The sequence below is a fragment of the Heloderma suspectum genome, chromosome 3 (genome assembly GCF_057233095.1).
Source record: "Heloderma suspectum isolate Gila_16-S chromosome 3, 16-S_ref, whole genome shotgun sequence".
NCBI lineage: Eukaryota > Metazoa > Chordata > Lepidosauria > Squamata > Helodermatidae > Heloderma > Heloderma suspectum.
The window spans coordinates 300,902,810-300,921,674 of NC_139460.1; positions in this window are offsets into that span (position 1 = coordinate 300,902,810).

Genomic DNA, 18,865 nt, shown 5'->3' on the forward strand with positions numbered 1-18,865 from the left:
TCCCAGCCGAAATTCAGGCCGGGGTGGAGCGCCCCGTCTCCCCGGCCGCGAAATAAAAAAGTAAATTAAAAAAAAACACGTAATAGGCTACGTAACGATTTACGTAGCCTATCACGGCTAGATTTTCAAAGTCAGCCGTGATAGGCTACGTAAATCTTTACGTAGCCTATCACAGCTGACTTTGGAAAAAAAAAAAAAGCACGTACGCATTCCTTGTTTGGGCAGGGGTAGTCTATGTAAAGATTTATGTAGACTACCCCTGCCCAAATAAGGAACGCAAATGGCAGTGCCCATGGGCGCCGCCATTTGTGTACGCGCTTTTTTTTTCAAAGTCAGCCATGATAGGCTACGTAAAGATTTACGTAGCCTATCACTGCTGACTTTGAAAATCTAGCCGTGATAGGCTACGTAAATCATTACATAGCCTATCACGTGTGTTTGTTTGTTTTTTTATTTTATGGGGAAATGGCGGCGGTGGCAGCCAGTCGGAAGACCGGCCGCCGCCCCCACCGAAACGCCGCTGAAACGCCGCCGGGACCCGCTGCTGAGAGGGACATTCAAAGGAGGTAAGTCCCATCCTGGGGGGGGGGGTGTCGGAGAATTTCACCACCAAATTCAGGGGGCCAAATGCGTTGGCATTCGGCCTCCCGGAGATTTGTGGAGAAATTCTCTGCCATCCCTAGGTTCATCTGCAGGTAGATCTATCCCCTTTCACAGCCTACATGATCTTTTGTGTCTACAGATGTGCAAATCAGGAAATGTGACCTCACCAAAGTTCTCCAAATTCCATCTTGAAGCTTGTTCTGACTTGAGTCTGTATCAGATCGTGAGCTTTGTTTTTTTCTTTTCATATGGAAATCCTTCCCAAATGTATGCATCAATTGTGTGCATCTTTTAAATGTACATACTCTTCTCCCATCTATCAAAGCCTATTTGTGAGCATTTTTTTTCAAAGATAGGCATTTTTTCATGCACATTTAAAAAATGTACACACACTGTTATACACATTCTTTTTGGTATGCGAATCACATTGCAAGGTAGAAATGTACAGACTTCGACCACAGATTGAGTCCGAGTCTGTGTTTAGTCCAAAGGTAAGAACTGGGCGAATCCTGATAAAAAACGAACTGAAACAAATTTCTCATGCATCCCTATTTGTGTCACACACAAAATTTGATACAATTAACCCCCCCAAAGCACCATGATTTGCTACTTTGGCTTTCTACGGTTAGTTTAGACAGTTGGAATAAAGAGTAGTCACCAGCCACACTGGACGGTTGCTTAACTAGCATTGTATGCCTATCTTGTGCCAGTATCAGTAGGGTTAGGGTTAGGTAAATAGGCATTAGAGGAAGATATTATTTTATAATATAGGAAAAAGTTAATCCAGCTCTCATTCAACACCCCTGATTTAAACACCCTATTTTGGGGAACTTTTACTCTCCCTGCAAAAGAGGCATTGTTTTTTCTGCCTCTTTGGCAGGGAGGGGGAGAATTTCCGAGAATTTTGGACTTGGGGAGGGGGGCAAGTTTCCCACATCCTTTATTTCAAGTGTAGGCAATTCTTGAGGAGACTTCTTTTTATTTTTTATTTTTGTAAAAACACTCTTGTAGGGATGTCAGAGAATTTCTCCATGAATCTCGGGGAGGTCGAATGCCAGTGCATTTGGTCCCTCGAAATTGGTGGAGAAACGGTCTGCCCCCCCACCCCCCTGGGATCGGATTTACCTTGTGCGAATGTCCCTGGCGGCAGCGGCTCCGGCGGCGGTTCGGCAGCGGCAGCTGCGGCGGACGGTTTTCCGACCGGCTGCCGCCGCCATTTCCAAGTAAAAACAAAACAAAACACACAACATGATAGGCTATGTAAAGATTTATGTAGCCTATCACGGCTAGCTTTTTAAAAAACACCGTGATAGGCTATGTAAATGTTTACGTAGCCTATCACGGCTGAGTGAAAAAAAAACCCTGCACATACAGAAATGGCGGCGCCCATGGGCACCACCATTTGCGTTCCTTATTTTGGCACATGTCGTCTACGTAAACATTTACATAGACTACGGTGAAAATAAGGGTAACGCAAATAGTGTTCCCCTTATTTTCGCCATAGTCTACGTAAATGTTTACATAGACTACACATGCCAAAATAAGGAACGCCAATGGCGGCGCCCATAGGCGCCGCCATTTGCGTACGCACAGTTTTTTTTTTTCACTCAGCCGTGATAGGCTACGTAAACATTTACATAGCCTATCACGGCTGACTGCAGGGATGCAAACGGCAGCGGCTACAGCCGCCGCCATTTGCATCCCGGCAGGACAGGAGGATTCGCGGCCAGAGGGATGGGGCGCCTCCCCCCCGGCCAGAATTTCGGCGGGGAGGGACAGGGCGCCTCCCCCCCAGCCAGAATTTCAGCGGGGAGGGACGGGGCGTCTCTCCCCGGCCAGAATTTTGGGGGGAGGGACAGAGTGCCTTCCCCCCACCGCGAATCAAGCTTCGGGATCAGGTAAGGGACTTTCGTACATCCCTACACTCTCGGCACTTGCAGGAGCCAGGCCTCTTCTCCAGCCTGGCAGTTCTTTCTGAACTCCCAGGAAATCATGTGACCTCGCCCTCTCCAATAGGCATTCAGAAAGAACTCCCAGCTGGTGAAGAGGCCTCAGCTCCTGGAAGTGCAGGGGGTGTTTTTTAACTGCTTACACTTAAAAGGTATGTGGAAATCCTGTTCCCCACCCTAAGAGAGAATTCTCCAAAATGCTCACTTCTCCCAGTGTCTTTCTCCAAGGTTTTCATCCCCCCCGCCTCAAAATGCCAAAAATGGAAGAGTCAAAATTTTCAGCACAGCACTAATTTTGAAAGGAATGGAGTGAAACTATCTTATACCCAAATAATGATTCATACAGGATGCCCATTAGGATCCATAAAGATTCCTAGCACACATATTGTTCAATTACTAGATTTCTATGGAGATCTGCCCTCCACATCCATTTGAGTGGTGCCTGGAGGTGCTACAGGCATCTAATTATTTAAAGATGTTGATCAGTTGAAAGGCTGTGTTCGCCAGCAGTCCAGAGTCAAAATGAAGAGGGGTTGATCTGGATTGTGACCATAGTGTGTGTGTGTGTGTGTGTGTGTGTGAGGAGGGGCTTTACTCCTTCCATCTACCCATCCCCACTGTGGTCCTGGTGCAAACTTGGCCCCCATGCCTGTAATTTTCATTTCCTAATAGTGCAATTGATGCTAAAACTTGCAGTGGATGCTAAAACAGGAACAGGGAAATAAGTTTTCATGCAGGGATCACTTTTTCTGGAGTGATTATTGCACTCCCCTACCCTAGTCAAGCTAGGGTCCTGATCCAGCACTTATTTTAGAGTAAAAAAGACTAGCTCCATGATATGCCAATAATGTGTAACTTGGCCTTGAATTAGGCAGTTGTTCACGATTCTCCCCTTGGAATTCATAGGACTTAAAAGTGCTCAAGTTTGCCTAGTTTGTTCCTTTTTCCTCCCTCTCCTCCCCCCTTTCTTTCGGCTTTGATGTCCTTCAGATTGTTGTATAAACTGATATCACATCACACCCCATGGAATGTGAGATGGAGAAGAAGGTTATTAGTAGAAAATTATAGCACCAGAATCTCGTAATTGAGTCAATAGGTGAAAAAGTTGCCGCAGCAGTACACAGTTAAAGTATTTCACTTAAGTTTCTTAAACTCCTTGAAAGTTGACCTTCTAAATTACACATAGCCATCTGTTTGTAAGTGCTTTCTGTTTTGTGAGATGTGGGAATAAGAGAGCTGAGCAAGAATTTCCTTGGGGCTAGATTCTTGAGGGAAGCATAACTAGAGAAGCATGACTGATAATTTCCCATTATCCAAATCTCTAGAGTTATCAGCATAGATAGTGAAGGAAGGATTTATGATGTGGAGGATACAGCTGATTAAAAAAAAAAAAAAGAAGAAGCACTTGCAATGGATGCTAAAACAGGAACAGGGAAATCTTGGCTGGTGCTCAAAATTTAAATAGAGCATATAAAAGCTGTTACTTTATTATTTTTGAAGGAACTAAAGGAATTTAACTAAGAATGCCTGCAGACAACTGACTGTAGTAAAATAAAGTGGAGAGCCTGTAAATCAAATCTTAGTAATGCAGCAGTCTTATGTTCTAAATGAACAATAAATACAGAGAGGAAGGACTTCAAAAAAAAAATGCTGCAGAAAGCAATTTTAAAAATATTTGAATTTAAAGGGTGTATGGGAGATATCAATGATCTACACAGTAATGACTTTCTAGTGCTGTGGATTTTGAGTTAGCTGCCACAATATAGAAAATAAACTCTTGCAAATTGGAATGATCATATTTTATTTTAAGAATCCATTCACACAGTATTGATTGCTGAAAAATAGAGCAATGGGATCTCTATAAGAAATGCCTCTTAGGGGACAAAGTACTGCAGTGTAAATTTCCTGCAGACCTGTAGAAATCTCTCTGAGTAAACACTGTGCTTTTCTGTAAAGGTCTCTTCTATATTATGGGTTGCAAAGCTTTTCCCTTTTAATCTAGGTATTACAGCATACTTAACTGTCACAGATTCCCAAGAGCTGTTGGAATGGCAGATTTCAGCAGAAAAGTCTTGTATAGTAATATCCTTGTTAGTCTGTGTTATTTATACAGTATAAGTGGGCCTTGTGCATTAGAGATAACTAAAATGAAAGGTCCTCTCTCCTGGGTACTTACAGTTGAAGGCTGACATACCGCAAAACAAAAAACAAAAAACAAAAAACCCCGAAGACTTCTTATAAAAGTTAGTGCAGATTCAAACATCCCTTTCTCCTAGAGGAAGTAGATTTTAGCTATGGCTGAGGTGAAACTGGGGTGGGTGGACTGAGTTTCATGAACATTTCTATGCTCTGCAAAAGCTACCCCACCCCCCATCCATTGATAATTTTTGAGGAGGGCCTTGAAAAGACACAGAAACTTTGATGACATCACAAAAGGTGATTTAGGGTTAAAGATGACAACTTTGAACTCATCAAAGTTCATAATTACCAGGTTCATAAAGATTTTTTTTTTTTTCCTGGCTCATGATACTAGGTTGAATGGGTTGGTTGATTATGTTCTTTTCCAACTCAGAATGGTAGTTTGAGTCTCTGTGTGTGTGTGTGTGTGTTTTCAGCATGTCAGATTTTGATACTCCTCTATTGCCACCAGAAACCTGGAGCATAAATAACATAAATTTTGTTGCACTAGCAGAAGGGAGCTCTGACACAAAACCAACAGCATTACCTGGTGCCATGGCATTCCCTGAAAAACCCATTGCCCCAGATAATGCTATTGGTATTGACCTAGAGCGGTCCCTAATGCTAGCACAATATAATTTATCTTCATGTTCATGTCACATTGGAGACTGCCCTGAAATACATAATTTCAAATGCTTCCTGGCCCAAGTCAGTAAACGTTGGGCTTTTATTTATATGTATTTATTTAGTACATGCTCCAATATTTTGGCCACCTAATGCGAAGAGAAAACTCCCTGGAAAAGACCCTGATGCTGGGAAAGACTGAAGGCAAAAGGAGAAGGGGACGGCAGAGGATGAGATGGCTAGATAGCATCACGGATGCAATGAATATGAACTTGAGCATGCTCCGGGAGAGAGCGCAGGACAGGAAGGCCTGGCGTGCTATGGTCCATGGGGTCACGAAGAGTCGGACATGACTGAACGACTGAACAACAACAACAACAAATTTAGTACATTCCTAATCTGCCCAATAACTAATGTTCTCCATCCAATAACTAATGTTCAGCCTTCATAATTAGGTGAGCATGCTCAAGAGCATCAATTACCAGTGGAATGGATCCATTACTAGTGGATGGTCAAGAGCATTGTCACTACTGGAACACATAGGATATGTGGTTCCAAAATTTTTCCCAGCTCGATGGATTAGCATGGGAAGCATTCAGAACTACACACCTCAGCTGATTGGCAGCAATGGAAGAACATCCAGGCCTTAAGCCTTAGACCTCTGCTACTGGAAAAACTGCCTGTCACTGTCGCACACTTACAGTTTGCTAAAGAGGGTAGGTATTAACAAGGGAAGGCTTCTAGGCTCCCTTTACACTCTGTTTGACATAGTTGCAGTGTGACAAATGTTGGTGGCTCATCATAGTAATTTGGCATAGGAAGTGAACACCTTAGCTTACAATACGGGTTAAGTTTAAATACATTTATCTGAGCTTGAGTGGTATAAGGCCTGAATTGCTTTTCTGAAACAAGCCCATTCTGTATCCAGCTAGGATAGCTCACCATTACTACTAATATCCGGCTGCTACTGAGAGCTATTTCACCAAGTAAAGTTCTACGAGAACCCAAAAGGGGGGGGATATACACTAGACCTTCACATTCTCTCTCTCTCTCTCGCACACACACACGCACACACACACTTTTGTTTGGCCTCACAGCTTGCACTTTAAGCCTCAGGCTCCGTCTACCTTTCGTGTTTCCTATTAAGACGTTTCCTTTCAAGATGTCCTACTAGCCTCGCAAAAGTGATAAAGGGGCTGGGAACTGCTTATCTAGCTTCTCATATGGATCTCTCACTCTGCCGCTAGGCCACACAAATGGTCTGTTAGTTGACCTCGAGGTCAAATATGGAAGACAAAAGAGAAAGGAAAGGAAGAAACTAACTGAGAGACAGTATTACTACAAGGCAAGGACAAATGAAAGAGGACACAAGTCAGAACTAGTGCCTGACTCTGAAATCTGAATAGAATTGTCTTTTAACCCCCCCACCCCGTACATCTATCGAATTCATCAAAGGATACAAATGTTGTCTTCAATGAATACCTCATTTTTTCCCCTAGAGGACTTCCTTCAAGGAGATGGCATAGCTCCAGTGATAAGCACATTCTTTGCATGCTGACAGTTCCAGGTTTAGTCCCTAGGATTTCCAGTTAGAAGGATCTCAACCATCAGGACTATGAAAGACCTCTATGGCCTAAGCTACACAAGCATAAATTTGTTGTTATAAAAGTTGTCATCACTCTTTAGGGCACATTATTTCCATTTGTACCATTATGAATGAGTTCAGATCCATTCCTCAACCACCGTTATAATTTCATTTATTTCGTTTTGACCTTGTCATATATGCTCTAATGTGGGTTTTCTTATCATTGTCATTCCCCGTGTTTCCCCTTTTTCCACCTCTTGCATTTCAGTGCACATCCAATAGCAGTGGAGTGGGAGTTATTTTTTTCTTTTTCGGTGGGTTCTGTCTCTCCTGTGGTTAGCTGCCTGGCCCTCGCCATTTTTGAGCCTGCTAACTCAGCAGCCAGTGGAAGGAGTACTCCACGCCTCCTCTTGTTCCTGCCTCATTGGCTGTCAAAGGCAGCCGCCTGGGCAGCAGCAGCAGCAGTGGGAGGCGTGGGGCACACAAGCTGCTAGTCATCTCTTGCTCGTGAGTAGGGATGGTGTGGGTGCCCGTTTCAGTCCGCAAAACCACCTGACCACTGGGGCCTGCGCTCCCCGAGCTGCGCCCCCAACCCCTCCACCCTGCTTGCTGGTCCCCGGGCTGCCCCCGGACCACCCTCCCACACTTGGCGACCGGCTCGCTACTTACCCTGACCCATCCACTTCTGTGCCGATCGCCATTTTTTAAAAAAAAATGGTGATTGGCAGTATGTGCCCATATAAACCTATACGCAAAATAGCCCTGTGAATCTTGCGTATAAGTCTATGTGACCATAGTTTGTTCCAGTCTCCCCCTCCCATTCCAGGCCAGCTACATGGGGGCAGGAGCTTGACAAGACAAGGAAGGCAAGAGGTGCTTCCCTCTCGCCTTCCTCATCCTGTCAAGCTGCTGCCTCCATGTAGCTGGCCTGGAATGGGAGGGGGAGACTGGAATGATCCGCCTTCCTCTCATGCCAGCTATGTGAAAGCAGCAGCTTGACAGGAGGAGGCAGGTGAGAGGGAAATGCCTCTTGCCTTCCTCGTCTTGTCAAGCTACTGCCCCCACACAGCTGGCCTGGGATGGGAGGGGGAGACTGGAACGATCCGCTCTACTCCTCTCATCCCAGCTACACAAAGACAGTGGCTTGACAGGAGAAGAAAGGTGAGAGGGAAGCTCTTCTCACCTTCCTTGTCTTGTCAAGCCGCTCACCCGGGATGAGAGAAAGAGAGATAGGAGCGATCCTACCCCCACCCCAGCACAAATATAGAGCTCCTTTTACACACCATGGAGCTCTAAATTTTCATGGATTTAATGTTGTGCAAAATAAAATGTGGATGGAAAGGGCCAGTTATGGCTCTTAATGTTGTGGGAATGGCCCTTTCTGGCCAGCATTGTGCGCAACCATAAATCTATGAAAATAGAGCCCCATCTTGCATAAAAGATGGCAGCTAGTTTAGAGGAGTGGGCAGCTGCGGCAGGCTCTTGGGCAGCTCACCGAGCTCTCCAGAGGCTTTAGTGGTCTGGCTCGAGTGGGCAGGCAGCAGCAGCGGCTGCTTGAGTGCCCACCGGGCTTGGAATGCAATGAGTTCATCCATCCCTACTCGTGAGCAGGAGATGGCCAGTGGAAGGGGTGCCCTGCGCCCTTGCTCCTTCCTGGTCGGCTGAGTTTGAAAGAACACATATGCTCCATCCCTACTTGTTTGTCCATCCCTACTCGTTTGTCCATCCCTACTCGTTCATCCATCCCTACTCATGAACAGGAGACAGCCAGTGGAAGGAGCACCCCGCACCCTTGCTCCTGCCTTGTCGGCTGGGTTTGAAAGAGCGCACATGCACAGAAAAGTGAAACGAGAAAAAAAAGGGGTGGTGCCTTGTCTACCTTCCCAGTACAGGAGCAACCAATAGTGGTGCTCTTGGAAGCCCAGAGGTTGCATTTTGATTGCTAACTCTACAGCAGTGTGCCTTTAAATATCGGTACAACACAGAAACAGTAACGTTACAGAACAGGTAGTGTGTGCCATAACATTAAAATCCATTTATGGATTGAGTGGTACAGTGCAGTATTTGACACATTATTAATGAAGGTATAGCTTCACCCGATGTCAGGGTGGAAACTGAGCCAACAGAACCTCAGAGCAGTTCTGATTCTGAGGAGAATCAGCAATCTGTGGGAGAGGAGCCAGCTCATCCCTCACAGGCACAGCAGCTGGCAGAGATTCCTTCTGCCGGCATTCCTGAGATAGATAGTGATCGTAGCAGTGAGAAAGTATGGGAGGGGGGCTTGCTAGATGCTCGATGCAGACGCAGGGTGCAACGAGCAATGGAGGGTGCAGAAAGGAGGCGTAGCGCCCATTTGGCGTGCAAGCAACAGCCACCTCCTGTGGACCCAAGGGAAAGAGGGAGGATCTCTCCCTAGCCCATAAGTTCAGGGTCTTCAAGTGATTCTCCTTCAAACAGGGATCAACTGCCTACTCAGAGCATAGGCCACTCTGCTGTTCATTGCTTAGTCACTGGTGATTAGCAACTGAAAGAGTCATTAAGTTGTAAAAGGATTAAAGCCTTGAAAATAATCCTTTCGTCTGTGTCTTGAGTTAGCTATTGGAGTAGACTGAAAGAGGCTGCTACGGCACTCCTGACACCCTACCTCTTACCTTCTTAAGTCGATAACTGCCAGCTGGAGTAGATGATAGGTGGACCAATGCCCTGATGAAGTATCAGGCAGCTCTACATGATCAGTTGTTTTCGCTCTGTTTTGCTCTCTAATCCCAGAAGGGTGCTTTTTGTGCACAGGAGCAAGATCCCATATACTCATTCCCAAAATAATTGGGGACCATGCACTCAACATGATGCAATGTCATATGCACAGGATTCCTGGCTCTTCGTTTCTATGACCAGTTCTCAGTGCTATACACCGTTCCAGACTCTGGGCTTAGAAACATGCACAACATGAATCAAATTGTTAATGCAGTCAGTTTTGACAGCACTGAATTCAGCCCCGCTCCTTCAGCCCCTTCTCTTCATTGGATGTGGCTGGAGGAAGGTGGGGGAGGGCAGAGTGTTCCTTCTTACGCAGAACACATCAGAGTGAGGGTAATTGCTTTGCATAGGGATGATCAGATTTATCAATTTTGCTTTTGCTCTGTTTCTCATTTTTCCAATCTTAACTTTGGTTCTTCTTGAACTTTGAGAATTTATCCAGTCCTACGTTTGGTTGGTTTGAAAATTCACAAGCATTTTTGTGTACATTTCTTCTAGGACGTGCATTTTCGTATCCATTTTTGCCTAATAAGCACATTTTTACAAGCAATTTTCCTAATATAATGCAAGTTTGACTGCTATTTTCCCTAAAGTACACATTCATTTCTGCATTATTGAATTAATTGGAGAACTCCACTGCAAAATTCAGAGATGTGCAAATTTCAAAGGATAACTGAGTTTTCCTTTGCATAGTGGCTTGAAAGAGTGAAATTAGATAAGTTGGTAAAAATGTGAACTGAAAAATCCCCCGCCCCCCCATCTCTAGCTTCCCAGTCCTGAATTCCAGAGGATGGCTGCTGCTGCTGGAGTGAGAGCAGGCAAGAGAGGCAAGATTCATGTCTGGGAAGGAATGGAAGGAACTTTTGGGGAAAGAAATGGTGCCCAAAAACTATGGAGAGAGTGAAAACTGCCACTGGTAAGTGGGGCAAACACTGGCCCAGTGTTCACATGTCACCCCAGATCTCTAAAATGCTTCCCTAATGTCACCATTTCAGAATGGGTGGCAAAGCTGGAAGGGAGCATTTTGGCTCTGGATCAGTCTTGGTGATTTTTGTTGTTATTTTTTCCTTTTTCTCAGGACAAAACAAGGTATTTTGATATTTGACATTATTATTTTTACTTGTTTGTTTGTCACGGGAATAAATCATGGTGAATCTGTGACTTCATTATTGAGTCTGTATTAGTGCCAAAGAGAAACAAAACTCCTTCTGGCAATGTCCATTCATTCCTTATTACGTGATACTTCACACCTCGGCATTAAAGAAAAAATCCAGGATGAGTATCTCTTACACACAAACACATGAAATGACTTGTTTAAAACAAACCCTGTGCTTCAGAGGAATATGTATTTGTTCACTTCTTTGCTCAAAATCCATCCAGAAAAGAAAGGTCACCTAAGGCCTTGTTCTTCTGTAAGCACTTTTGTTGGCCTTTCCTTGGGAGAAAGTGCATTAGAATGGCTTTGTGAACACTTTCATTCTTCCGTTCTTTTGTTCTTTCATTCTTTCATCCTTCCCTTCTTTCACATCTGTTTGGATCATAGCTAAAAAGGTAAAGGTAAAGGTGTCCCCAACCAGTCGTGTCCGACTCTAGGGTGCGGTGCTCATCCCCGTTTCTAAGCCGAAGAGCCAGCGCTGTCCGAAGACGCTTCCGTGGTCATGTGGCCGGCATGACTGAACACCAAGGTGCACGGAACGCTGTTACCTTTCCCGCCGAGGCGGTACCTATTTATCTACTTGCAATTTCTTGCTTTCGAACTGCTAGGTTGGCAGGATGGATCATAGCTAGGGGTGTACAAAACCCCACTTACCTGGCTCTGCTGGGTTCCGCAGGTGGGGGGAGGCGATCTGTTCCTCCCCCCCGGAATCCTGCCCGGCCAGCTCCGCTCCACAGAGCCGCTGGCCGGGCCAACCCGCAGCAGGGCCACCAGCTGCTGCCGGGCTGGTGCGGACACAAATGGCATCCTGAGTAGGGGACACCATTTGCATCCCTATGGTAGCCCATGATAGGCTATGTAAATATTTATGTAGCCTATCACGGCTAAAATGGGGACGCAAATGGCGTCCCCTATGCCATTTGTGTTCCCGCTTTAGTGACACCACAGGGATGCTAAGGTAACACGACAGCAGTGCTGTCCTGAGTAAAACCCCTTTACCCTTTCTAATGGAAGTTAAGGCTTCTTCAGACAATGAATCTCCTTAGACTGAGCCTGTATGGGAGGGAGGACATAGGTATTTTGGAAACTGACCCCATAACTAACCTATACACATTTAGTGGAGTGTGTGAACAGAACCTACATGCCTGCAGGAGCAGTGTCAAGGATAGGTATGATCGGGCCTGTATCCCAGCAGGCGCCCATACCCCAGCAGGCACCCACTGACAAGGGCCCCCTGGACTTGCTCCTGCTTTTCGCCATTGCAACCTGCTTGTTCACCTCTGGCCCAGACAATGGTGGTGGTGAGAAGGAGGCACAGTAGATGCCACTGCCCACTTGCTCACTGCTCTGCCTGTCAAGCAAACCAGTGGTAGTAATGATGAGAAAGTGGATGAGGAGCAATAGCAGCACTGAGAAGGTTAGACTCATGGGGGGGGGGCACTGAGGGTATCTTGCCCAAGGGCCCTCAAAAACCTGGAGCTGGCATTGTATGTAAGCTGGTCGACATGATTTTTAATTAACAAGAAATGTATAAATAGGCAGGGCCATGTTCAGGGGTAGACATGGACAGGCATCTGCCAAGCGCCCATACCCCAGCAGGGGCCCACTGACAGGAACCCCCCAGTGTTTCTTCAGACACTGCACAGAAGGAAGAAGCTCCTGGCTAGAGGCTTTGCAGTCTGAATAATGTAGGCAGCATTTTCCCCATTTTGAGACCTTAGCATTGGAGAGATGTGAGAAATGTTTTCACTTCCCTCATTCTCTTGAAACTCTGTTGTCTTCCCTCATGCATCATCCATTTTTTTCCTGAGTAGGAATCCTTGCATCCACCTAGAATTTTGCTTTAGGTGGAATGTGGTGCTCATTCTTTTAGAATGCTCATTTGATGAAACCTGTCCCTATCTTCAGCTTCTGCAGCAGAAGTAGAGCCTTCCACCATATTCTGTCTTAAGGGATAGGGTGCGCGTGTGTGTGCGCGTGCATGCGTGCATGTTTGAGTCAATCAGCCAAATAGCCAGGGCAAAGGGCTAGGCTGGTAGCCTCCTTTGCCAATGAGCTGGCTGATCTGGCGAGTGCAGCAGATCTTCAAACTATATAGGAGGCAGTGATATGGGACTGGCTCCCCATGATCATTTGCTTTCTATGATCAGGAAGATGCTGTTTTAGATTGAACTAGGGATGGATGAATCCATTTGGCTGGTATGCCAACTGCGGCCCTATCCAGAGAGGACAGACCTTGCCTCAGTTATTCATGCACTAGTCATGTCCAGGCTGGACTACTGTAATATGCTGTTCATGGGGCTGCCTTTGAAGACAGCTCAGAAACTCCAGCTTGTGCAGAATGTGGCCGCCCAAGTATTGGTGGGGGCTAGGCGATTCGATCATATAACACTTATACTGCACCAGCTGCACTGGTGTGTTTCTGAGCCCAATTCAAAGTGCTGTTTTTGACCTTTAAAGCCTTAAACGGTTTAGGACCAAGTTACTTGAATGACCACCTTCACCCATATCAGCCTGCCCACATTTTAAGATCAGAAGGAGAGGCCCTTCTCATTTGCCTACCCATGAGAGCAGTAAGGTGGGTGATCACATGTGAGAGGGCCTTCTCTGCAGTGGCCCCACACCTTTGGAACAAGCTGCCATCGGAGGCCCGCCATGCTCCGTCATTGCAGACTTCTATCTAATAAGGCCATGAAAACATATTATTTTACCTTGGTCTCCTCTTGATATGACTGCTGTTGTTGCTGTTACTGCTGTGCACATTGTTGCTGGTTTTATTGTTGGCTTTTATTATTGTTTTTATTGCTTTTTATGTTTTTATCACTTCTAATATTTTAACTGTTTTTATGTATTTTATTATTGTAAACCACCTTGGGAGGGCTTCTGCCCTGAACAGTGGCCAATAAATATTTTAAATACATACATACATACATACATACATAAATAAATCTGTCAATTTCAGTTTCCCTCTGCCTCTCTCTCTCTCTCTCTCTCTCTCTTTTTCCAATCTTAAATTCAGCTTGTCCTGAACACTGAGAATTTTCTCAACCATAAGTTCAGTTCATCCTGATATTTGAGATTCTTTTAAAAAAATGTTTGCATGAAAATTTATACATGGACATCATTTTTTGTACACAGTGTTGCCCAATATACACATTTTTTGAAGGCATTTCCCTAATATTATGCATTTTTCCATGCTATTTTGACAAGTCCTGTGCTGAATCTTGCCCCTACCTTTGCGAAATTCTTCCCTCCCTGTGAAAGAGGCAATTAATTCCATCAAATCTTCTCACTGGGGATGGGGGCAGTGTTTCTGTTTACCCTTTAAGAGTAGGAAGTGTCTGAGGGGGTCGTCTTTCTTTTCCTTTAAACTCAAAAGTGACCCATGCACTATTGCAGCATCATGGAGTTCTTCACACATAGGCTTTTAGCCCAGGAAGTCTTCCTGGAATGCCTGGAATCCTGAACATTCAGGAACTGCTTCCGGGCTGTAAGTGTCTGTTCTAAGAAGCCCATGCTACTGCAAGCAAGAACAAGGCTTTTAGAGCAAAGTAGAACTCTGTTCTTGCTTGCAGCAGCATGGGGGCTTCAGTCTGGTCGTAGTTCCTGAACGTTCAGGAGACCATGCAGGGCCACGTGGTCTTCTGGGCATTCCAGGAATCATCACTGGGCTGAAAGCCTCTGTGTGAAGAGCCCTGTGTGATGCTGCAACAGTGTGGCATGTTTATAGTAAAAATAAAAGTAAATAAAAAGAAGGCCCCTTGGCTACCTCCTCCACTTAAAAGGTAAGCAGAACCCCTGCCCCCACCCCTAATGAGAAAATTCAATGAAATTCTTCCCCTCCCCAGCATCTTTCGCTAGACTCTTCACCCCACACTTCACGAATTGCTGAAAATGGAAGCCTCAAATTTTTTGGCAGAGCACTAACTTTGACTGATACATTTTTCTGACTGAGAATTCTATTGAAAAATTCAAAGGAGTGTGAATTCTGAAAGGTCAATGAGTTTCAGTTGTCATAGAATCATAGAATAGCAGGCTTGGAAGGGGCATACAAGACCATCAAGTCTAACCTCCTGCTCAGTGCAGGAATACAAGTCAAAGCATCCCTGAGAGGTGGCTGTCCAGTTTCATCTTGAATGCCTCCATATTAGTTCGAAAGTGTGAAATAGGAATGTTTGCATTTCAGTGTGAATCAAACAAATTTCTCCCCATTCCTCATTTGAACTGTGTTTCAGCTCTAGGTTGTTGTGAAAGCTACCAATGTCATTCTGAACTAGGGCTCTATCTCTCTCCCCACCCCCTCACTCTCTCTTGGAAGAATGCATTTCTTCAGTAGAACTTGCCAAGTCCTTGTTTTGTAGGGGAGATTAGTAAATGACAAATCTCTTTAAATTTCAGCTTGATCCTGTTAGTCAGCCTTGTAGAAATCCTAAGGTATCACAGCAGAGTTGTACAGCAAGGCATATGTTTTGACAGTATAACAAATGGTGAAACCATGAGATAATCTCATGTGACAAAAACCATCCCTTTATGCCTCAAACACATTGATTTACAAAGGGTATTTATGGTTCTTTGGGTACAGGCTGCACTGCACAAAACTATTTACAAGAATAAAAAGTAGCTGCTAAGTACCTTAAGGTTTTATTATCAGAAACTTTGGATTATGAAACCAACCCAGGAAAAAGCTGCTTAAGGCCTCAGTTTTGTTTCTTTCAGCTGCAATTCACAAACTGTTTACTAGGGATAGAGCAGAGCCATTTCCATAGATTTCTATATCAGTGTTTCTGAGAGACATATGAGTTGCCACCTTAAGTACATTCTTAGGGCACCACCATTAATGGATGGCATATCCTGGTAGCCGACAATCCTAACAGAACACTTAAGCTGAATCATGTTCATGGAATAAGCCACAGTTTGAGTGTGATGCAATAGCTACTGGAATATAAACCACTTATAATTTGTGCAGCCGGAATAAGGCTAGCAAAAGTCTGGTACAATAAAATAGTTCCTGGCAAGTTATGATAAAACCATTTTTATTCGAAGCACTTGCTCCATGGTTGGATTTAATAAATTTCCCATTGGGGTCTTAAGTATAAAATAATGAGTAGCTTGCCAGAATGAGGATATCTTTAACAACATAGTTAAATGCTACTGAACATTACTGCCTATCAGTGTCATAAACAAAGAAAACCTGTCAAATGGAACAGGTTCATAATACAAGACTGCATCATTAGCAACAGTCTTTGTAAGTAAGCATTCAATCCTATGTGGGTTTAGACAACAAAAAAAGTCCTACAATTCCCAGCATGACCCAGCCAGCCATGGCTGGAGCATGTTGGGAGTTGTAGGACTTCTTCTGTCTAAACATGCATAGGATTGCACCCTAAGAGACAGTGCTGTCCTGCCATGCACATCACTGAACTCTAGTCTCTTATAGTTATCTTTATGAGCCATAGATACCGAGGAACTGAGTCAGTTCCCGAGATGGTATACCAGGGTGGCATGACACATACTAGCCCTCTTCTGAAAAAGCATGTAGGGTGTACATGTGAGAAGGGTGAGTGGGGATGAGTGTGCATGTGTGTGTGTGTGTGTGTGGGTAGAGCTAGCACATTCACCTTTGCATCTATCTGTCTGTCTATCTATAAACTATCGATAAATTGATCTATCTATCTATCTATCTATCTATCATCTATCTATCTATCTATCTATCTATCATCTATCTATCTATCTATCATCTATCTATCTATCTATCTATCTATCTATCTATCTATCTATCTCTCATCATTTATCCTCTATCATCATCTGCCTATAGAGCTGGATTGATGCTAAGGAAGGAGCATAAAAGTCTTGCTTGATGGCTTGCTTGCTTGCTTATTTATTTAATTATATTTTAATCTGCTTAATAACAAGTATTTTCTTGGTGGATTACAAACAGTTAAAATGAAAAACTACAATAAAATATATAAAAATACAATACAAATATTTTAAAGAATAACACATCACAAAATGACAAACAGCACAGGCTGGTGATCAGGGAGGTTCAAGACTTTCATTTCAGTTCACAAATCATCAGAACTTGCCTTGAAGAGTGAACACAAATGGGAGCACATCCCCCCCTCCCCATACTCACACATTCCCAAATTTCTGATTGTGTTTGAAAAAAAAAATCACACTTTAAAATGTGAATTTCTTCAAAGGATATGTATAGTCAAGTTTTAGTCAATGGGGGGAAAATGTGCACAGACATCTGCACATTTCCCATTCAAACAACAAGAAAATCAGGTTGCAAACGAAAGTGGGAGTGACGTGAATTAAGCGTTGCAGTGGAATTCGGAGAATTTGGTAGGGATATCAGAGAATTTCTCCACGACTCTCTGGGACGCCGAATGCCAACACATTCGGCCCCCTGAAATTGGTGGGGAAATTCTCCGACACCTCCCCACCCCCCGGGATGGGACTTACCTCGTACGAATATCCCTCTTGGCGGCAGGTCCCAGCGGCGTTTCGGCGGTGTTGCGGCGGCGGCGGCGGCCAGTCTTCCGACCAGCTGCCGCTGCTGCCATTTCCCCGTAAAGTAAAAAACAAACAAAACGTGATAGGCTACGTAATGATTTACGTAGCCTATCATGGCTAGATTTTCAAAGTCAGCCGTGATAGGCTACATAAATCTTTATGTAGCCTATCATGGCTGACTTTGAAAAAAAAAAAGCGCGTACGCAAATGGCGGCACCCATGGGCGCTGCCATTTGCGTTCCTTATTTGGGCACGGGTAGTCTATGTAAAGATTTACGTAGACTACGGTGAAAATAAGGGCAATGCTGCAGACGCAAATAGCGGCTACGGCGGCAGCCATTTGCGATCCCTTTTTTTGGCCATTTTATCCTATGTAAATATTTACATAGGCTATTACAGCGGAAAAAAAGGGAACACAAATGGCTGCCACTACGCCATTTGCATTCCCTTTTTTTCCCACCATAATAGCCTACGTAGGATAAAACGGCCAAAAAAAGGGAACTCAAATGGCGGCTGCCGTAGCCGCCTCCATTTGTGTCTGCTGTTTTTTGTGTGTGTTTTTTGCCATGACAGGCTATGTAAATATTTATGTAGCCTATGATGGCAAAATACAGGGACACAAATGGCGGCGGCGGCTGCAGCCGCCATTTGCGTCCCTGCAAGCTGCCCAGCAGCTGGATGTCTGGCTGCGGGTGGCCCCGGCCGGTGGCTCCACAGAATTGTCATGGAGTGGAGATGGCCAGAGAGAATTTCGGGGGGAGGGACGGAGCGCCTCCCCCCCACCGCGAATGTCACCCTTCGAAAAGGTAAGTGACTTTCGTACATCCCTATGTAAATTTGTCTACTTTTGTAGTTAAGCTTTTGCATGAGATACTCCCTGTGCCATCTGATTATTTACTTGATATTGAGCAGGCATTCTGTATGTCAAATGCCAAAGGGACTGCCTATATGATTATAGTCCAATTTGCAAGAATCTCCACAAAAAATTATATCCTGTGTTTGGCAAGAGGGTGTGGAAATCTTTTTTGGAAACAAGATAAAGTTATGTTATTCCCGGATTACATTTAGGGATGGCAGAGAAATCTGCCACGGACTCCAATGAGGCCGGATTCTAACGGACTACCCCCCCCGGCCACCCTTTGAAATCCCCCCGGGATGGACCCTACCTGCTGCTGGCTGGTCCAGGACCGTCCGCTGTTACCGTCCACCCACTGCCCCGGACTGTGGCTGCAAATGACATCCGGCGTAGGTGACGCCATTTGTGTCCCTGCTCTCTGCCATGATAGGCTACGTAAATATTTACATAGCCTACCACCGAAAAGAACAGGGACGCAAATGGTGTCCCGTATGCTGGATGCCATTTGCGGCCGCAGCCTGGCAGTGGACGGAAGTCCAGCTGCGGGCGGGCTCAGCCAGTGGCTCCTCAGACTTGCTGCGGAGTGGAGCCAGCCGGGCAGGATTCCGGGGGGAGGGACAGATTGCCTCCTCCCCACGGAT